The following is a 5,199-nucleotide window of genomic DNA, read 5'->3' on the forward strand; positions in this document are numbered from 1 at the left end:
GTTCTCCTCTCCTTCCTCATGTCCACTATCATCTCCTTCGTCTTGTCCGTGTTGAGGCTGAGATTATTGTCCTTGCACCATGACACCAGACTGGTGTCTAACAGATTATCTATGGGCTGAATGAGCACTAGAGAAAACCAGTGTCCCAAACAGTGGTATAGACAAATAATTTAATGTGTCAGAGTATAAAGTGAGCACAGAGCAACAGGCAGCCTCACGCAGAGTTTACCAAAGTAACCAAAGCAGTGCAGGACTGTTAAATTGCCTGACTGATACACTGACTGTACGTGACTGGCTGAGATGGCTGCTGCAGCCATCTCATCCAAGGTGATGTTGGAGTCAAGTGCAGTTGACTGTGCTTCCCACAGCTGAGGGGGTCTCATCAGGTCAGGTCGAATATGAGTCCCAACACCAAACAGTCTGGTGCACAGGTCTATAGTCAGGGTCATCATCATCAACTTTATTTATATAGCACGTTTAACACAGCCGAAGCTGACCAAAGTGCTTAACACAATATCACTAAAACCCGTTAAAACACAATAAAACAAGCAGAAGCAATAAACACAACAGTAAAACAGGATCACACTAAAACAACCACCCATCATAAAACACAAAAGCTCAACAAGACAGAGGCTCATACTGGTTCGAACGCCAAACGGTACAGATGAGCCTTCAAATAAGTTTTAAAAGTGGACAACGAGGGGGCCTGCCTAATGTAAAGGGGCAATGCATTCCACAACTTAGGAGCCCCCACAGAGAATGCTCTGTCCCCCCCAAATCTCCGCCTAGCCCTCTGTGTCTCCAAGAGCAGCTGATCAGCTGATCTGAGGCACCGAGAGGGGCTATAGGGATGCAGCAATTCTGTAAGATAAAGGGGGGCCAAACCATTTAAAGACTTAAAAACAAATAAAAGAATCTTAAAATGAATTCTAAAACACACCGGCAGCCAAAGTAGAGAAGCCAAAATGGGTGTGATATGGTCCCTTTTGCGCCCTCCAACCAGTAGACGAGCAGCAGCATTTTGGACTCTCTGAAGGCGGGCAAGGGAGGCCTGATTGAGCCCAAAATATAGCGCATTACAATAATCCAGACGAGATGTAATGAATGCATGTATTACCGACTCGAAATGCTGCCGCGAAAGAAAAGGCTTTACCTTTGCCAGCTGTCGGAGATGATAAAAACTGGCCTGTACAACCGTATTCACCTGATATTCCATTCTAAAATCAGAGTCTATTTTAGCACCCAGGTTTGTAATGGTTGACTGCACGTACCGTTCTAAGTAACCCAAATCAACTGGGGGAAGATCGCCAGAGTTATTTGAGCCAAACACTATAACTTCAGTTTTTGTGTCATTTAACTTTGCAATAAATTTAAAGCCATCCAGTTCCTAACGTCATCATGACAACATGACAGTAAAGGGTCAAACAAACCAGGGGCCTCCAAAGCCAGAAATGGAAGATAGAGACCAAGGCAGGCAGGTGCTGCCACGAGACCAAAAAAACAATAAAAATGAGACTTGCAGTTTTGTTGATTTCCTGAAAAGGAAAGTGTTAATATAATAGTACACATTCAAGCAGATTAGCCAGAAAGAGTCATGACACCAAGGTCATGTTTTTGAGAGAGAGAGAGAGAGAGAGAGAGACTGACTGACCCCACACTTACCATTCGTAGACTGACGCGCAACGTTGACCGAGAATATCCTGGACAAACATAAAATCGTTGTGGTGCAGCGGCCATCTAGGGGGAGAGCCAACCAGGTTAGAGAACAAGGAAGAGCTGCATACTTTTTGTAAATCTAGATGATGACCCAACGCTTAACAAACTGACAGACCGGTGGCCATCTTAAACTAACGGACAGTAAAATATCTTCATGAAAATGTAAGAATATGATGTGGCACGGCGGCCACGCTATAGGAGAAGCAACCAGGTTATAGAAGAAGGAAAAACCACATACCTTTTGTCCATCAACATCGCAGAAATTCTTCAAATGGCAACGAACAGCACAGGAGTAAGCGATAGGGACAGTCTGGCACTGCAGATAAAACTCCCAGGATAAAGATCCTAGGAGTTTTATGTGCCTGGCAGCCTAGATCTATTCCATTACACAAATCTATTCATAGATGGCCACATCAGATCGGACGACACATAAAAATCTAAATAGTCACGGCAGAGCAGTCATGTTGGAAAAGAGTTGAAAAGAGAGTTGGGCATGGAGGGCTGGCAAAAACACCTGAACTAAACACTGGAGATTAGATTTCACAGTAAACTCAGGACTTGAATACAGCCAGAGTAGTACAGTACTGCAACAAGACCCCTTTAATGAATAAACTAGTGCAGGCGCAAGGGCTGGGGGTCTGACAGGAGAACCCACAATAAAGTAAAAATAATCAACTTAGTTTGTAGATCTACCTGAAAAGAGAAAAAATAAATAAAATTAATGTCTACAGTGATTCCCTATATATGCAATTTGCTACAACACTAACTCTCAAACTCAACAACAGCAACAAACCAAGCTACTCTGCAAAGACAGATTGAAATAAATGCCACTAAAGAGAGACATCCTATCTCTAAACACACTCAACCCCGCAAAGTGATTCACATGGCAGAACGAACCAATCAGCTGATTCGCATGACCTCTGAGGCACCCAACTGCTTCGAACTTCACTCAAGTGCTTCAAACCACACCTGGGCACAATTGCTTCATGAGCTACAGCATATGTGTCGGAGCCTTGGGTGTCAGAGGATCATCACTACACACAGGTCTGCTTCGGTAGGTGAGCTTCTCATGGCACAGTAAAGTCATGGCACATTTTCCTTAACAACCAGCCTTTGTTTTTGATGAAGCTAACGAGCTAAACATGAAGCAGCAAAGCTGACATTAGCCTACAATACAGTGTGGCTGCATTAACTAACTTCCAGGCTGTCACTCACCTTTTTGGTCCCGTTTCCATGGTTCTTGTGAATCCAGATAGGTTCGGCCTGATGTCTTGTTTTTAGACGTTCTTTTAACTAAGACTTTTCTCCTAAGCACATAAACCGCAACATTCACTTCCGCAATGTGGCTGAGCTCCCACAAACAAGCTACTTGTGCAGCGACCTCACACACCTGTAGCAGGAGGAAGCAAACGACTATGAGTTAAATAGCCATTAATGCAAACAATTTTTCTTAAAGAAAAGCTCTGGGCCTTGTCGAACACTCCGAGCTTTGTGCTTTTCTTGTAAGTACTAGTGATGTGACGTCCCGTATCAAGGCTTCAAAGCGTGTGCCGAGTAGGGGAGGGGGCGTTTCCGCGATGCGCGTATCGAGGCTTGCGTCATTTAGGTGAGGAGCTGAAAATGATGACATCCGAAGCCTCGCTGCCCGGCTGTACCACATGACTGATTCAGGAAGTGGTTCGGATTTTGCCGCGAGTTTTGACAGCGATATAAACCCCTCAGGCTCCATTCAAAATGTCGGTGTTTGATGGAGAAAAAGAAATGCCACAGTGGAGAAACTGTTGTTTTTAAATAAAAACCAATGATGTGTCCCCTAAACCATAATCACTGGCCATACCTCAACGTTACAAAAGCACAATCATTGTCCATACCCCAACCCCAACCACCCTCACCTCACTGTAAATAATCATTTCCATTTTCATCATTTCCAAATAATCATTTTCCATACTGCCAGTATATATATATATATATACACAGTATACTGCCATCACTACAATATACATGTTTTGCATACTTCTTTATTTTGCTGACAGTTTTATTCACAGGCTTTCTGCAAAATGCCACACACTTCAAATTCATGCCAACTGATATTGTTGCATCCAGTAGATGTCCTACTAGAGCAAATGAAGCTTCAAGAAGCTTTGCACTGGAGTGAACCAATTGGATGAAAGGCTTCATTGCTTCATGAAGCTTCATCTGCCCATCACTAGTTGGCCCAAATGCAAGTTGAATGCAATTTCTAAACAACTTCCCTCAGTTTGTTTCTGCCTCCGAGTATGTTTGCTAATTGCCTGGCACCAAAACAAAGTATGTGAATCAAAATCCGACACTCGGACCAAGATTACAGCGACTGACAGTAAGACTTACTGTACTGGATGCCTGGCGAACTCAACAAACAACTGCTCCAGTTGCTCTCACAGTTCAAAAAGGCTTGTGGCCCCGCCCACCCCGCGCAGCCCTTATTGATGATTGGTCTGCGGGACCACCCATTGACCCACTTCCTATCCTGCCACCGATAATCAGGCTGTGTTTGTTTTGCGGTGCCGGTATGCTGGATGTTATGTAACACAAGCGCGGGGAAACCCCGTCTAATTAAGGGTACAAGCAGCTTAATCTTCATCAGCTGATAAGAGTATTTCCAGAAAACAGGCGATTCTTTCATATTAAGCAACTGGATGTCTCTGCTTTTGAACACAGAGCAAACAGCCTGTACCACTGAGTGAATACTGCCCCAAAGAGCCCAGACACCAGGACACAACCTTAATATCAAGTGTGAATTTATGGGTCTTATTTTATCCAGTCATCATTTTACACAGTCAAGCTCAGCATGATTCAGATGTCTTCTCTGCTGAGTTTCTGGTTCAAAATCTAAAGCTGTGGGCTGCTGAGAGGAGATGGTGTCCACATTGTCTGACCACAAACAGGCTGCTGTTCACTGCTCTGTCAGACTCTAGTAAGTTATTTGTTTCAGTCATTCTTTTTCATTAAAAATGGATTTGCAGTTGCAATATTAGCTGTTTCCATCTTGGCCAGTGGTGTTTGCCTTGATGGTTTTTGTCATATGATAGTAAAACTGAATAGGTGTGTTTGGTTGGATAAAACAGTCCTGAGAAGATCTCAGCAGTGGGGCTACTGGTGTGTAGAGGTCATGAAAATAGATTTTGGGGGCAAAGATATAAAATAAAAATGCCATTCCATAAAAAAAATTCCACATTTGTTCAGTATTTTCTTGTCATCAGCATTGCATCTCAGCCTTCAGCTGTTTCAGCATTGGATTTCAGCCTTTTCAGGGTGATTCTTCAGGAATCAGCATCCACATTTTCTTCAGGACATGCATTTGTCTAGTTTTATTTGTCTTTCTGTAATGATTACATTTAGTTGGAGAAATGGATACATTCTTCTAACATCTCTGCAGGTGTACGCTGAGCACATTGATCACTCACCGTGCTTTCCTAATTGCAAGATATTGCTACAGTTGATTGA

At 43.3% G+C, this 5,199-nt stretch overlaps 1 long non-coding RNA gene across 1 annotated transcript in view; it reads left to right on the forward strand.

Moving 5' to 3' along the window:
- Positions 1 to 5,199, forward strand: part of LOC109967804 (uncharacterized) — a 12,028-nt gene extending 6,829 nt beyond the window's left edge. Inside the window, exon 3 of the long non-coding RNA XR_002275990.1 lies at positions 5,132 to 5,199. This is a non-coding gene — a long non-coding RNA (uncharacterized LOC109967804). The remainder of the gene's footprint in view (positions 1 to 5,131) is intronic.

This window comes from Monopterus albus, unplaced genomic scaffold, assembly GCF_001952655.1.
Source record: "Monopterus albus unplaced genomic scaffold, M_albus_1.0 scaffold5.1, whole genome shotgun sequence".
NCBI lineage: Eukaryota > Metazoa > Chordata > Actinopteri > Synbranchiformes > Synbranchidae > Monopterus > Monopterus albus.